The sequence below is a fragment of the Otolemur garnettii genome, unplaced genomic scaffold (genome assembly GCF_000181295.1).
Source record: "Otolemur garnettii isolate 467f Iridium unplaced genomic scaffold, OtoGar3 scaffold00045, whole genome shotgun sequence".
Lineage (NCBI taxonomy): Eukaryota > Metazoa > Chordata > Mammalia > Primates > Galagidae > Otolemur > Otolemur garnettii.
This window is the reverse complement of record NW_003852440.1, coordinates 1,711,660-1,713,529: the sequence shown is the minus strand read 5'-3', so window position 1 is coordinate 1,713,529 and position 1,870 is coordinate 1,711,660.

Sequence of the window (1,870 nt, the reverse complement as noted above, 5' to 3'; positions counted from 1 at the left end):
AAAAAAAAAAAAAAAAAAAAAACTCCTCTCTAAAAACTCCCAAAGTTTTTGGCAGGAGCTTTCGAGTCAGGCCCGGGGTAGGGCCTTGATCTGAGCGTTCATTGGCCAACCCCATGACCAATGGGAGTGCAGAGTGCCGGGGAATTGGGAAAGATGGGGCGTGGACACATCTCTAGGCCACGCCCCGGCCACGCCAAAGTGTTTGCTGCGGCCGCGTGGGCTGAACCGGGTATGGCGAGTCCTTCCCTGCTGCGTAGAGGCCGAGTAGTAGCTTCAGTGAGCTCTGACTCTCGTCTGACTTCACTCCGACACGCCACTAGGCGAGGGGAGATAGTCAAAAGAGATTTTTCGGGAGCTCTCACCACCCGGGGTTGGGGGAGTTGGGGGCTGAGAGTTGAAGGGGGAGGGTTAGTCCTGAGATTTGGTGGGGTGCAAAGCCCGCCTCTCGGTGGACAACGGGACGCTCTGATGGCCCCCTGGCTTTCGTCCTCTTTACTTCATTCTGCTCTCATCCCAAGAATCTGGGTCCTTGGTAAAGTCTTCATCTTAGCCGAGCCTCTGCTCTGACGCTTCGGCCCTGAGTCCTGGCCCAACTCAGCACCGCGTCGGCCCCGCTGCCTTGTAGGAGATGCTCCGGGAAGTTAGGAGGAGGGGCGGCCGCAAATTAGTTTTATTCTGAGCTTCCACACAGTGACAACTTGAACAAGTGACTTTTCAAACAAAATAAGATGGATGGCTACGATGTCTCCTTTAGAGGCAGCCAAACTTTCCCCGGAGCCTCAGCGACAGCAAAACGGGCTGCCTCCCGAAAGCCGGGAGAGCGGCACTCGCGTCCCCTCCTCTGCGGTACCTGGTAGGAGATGCCAGCCTCCTTTCTCCGCCACATCCCCAGATCACGTGGGGGCCGTTGTTTTGCAAGTGCCCGCAAGTGCAGATTTCCACGGGGTTCAACAGTACTTTCAATTCAGTGACAGTTTCCTCTGGAACCGGTTGGGCCTGGTCGCTGGAGGAGCTGCAGTGGTGGCCTGCGTCCTCTACTCGCGCCTTGGGTCTTTAGAACGCAGGGTGGGTGTATGGGGGGGGGGAGGTTCTGCAACATCAACATCTCTATTTTAAGAATTCGTTCTCATTTAAATTATAGTCAGAACGGATTTCCCCAGCCCCCTCCCAAACAAACCACAGGCCACCCAGATGAGCTGTTCTTGCACATTTTCAGGAAGAAAATAAAATAAAAACAATAATGAAACCACTAAATCTTTTGTTTTCGGTTGTTCTAATAAGCCTCTCCTAACGGAGCTTCTGTAGCATTTTTATTTCCCTTCAGCACTAAGACGTCTTACCAAATAAACTCAGAAAGGCAACTGAACTTGCAGTGTCTATTTCAAGTTCAGGATTTGGCCTCGTTAAATTAATTTCTAGTAGCTTCTAGTGTCTTCTTGCAGATGCTGACATTTTAAGCTTTTGATTTTCTCCTTGAAATCAATGACTTTCAATCAACTAGCACTGAGATCTCTCCCCGTCCCTCTCCCTTTCTTCCCCTCTCCTCCCTTCTCCCCACCCCCAGCTCTCTTTTACTAAAATGTTTTCTTGCCCTGCTCCTCCAAGCCGAGGTGAAGTACTGTTTCCGCAGAGATGAAAGGGTGTGGTCGGCTGAGGCTAGGGGCGTCGGGGGAGGGAGAGAAAAAAACCAGTCCTTTGGATCTAGCTGGAGGCAAAGGAGAGACAAGTACGAGGCACTGGAGGCTTTGGCAGAGGGTTCTAGCTAGACGCGGATGGGAAGGCAGCTTCTCTGGAACTTCACAGCCTCCCGGGAAAGTCACTAGCGCAGTGTGTGTAGGGGTGTCCATGACACCTCTCCTCTCTTTTCTCG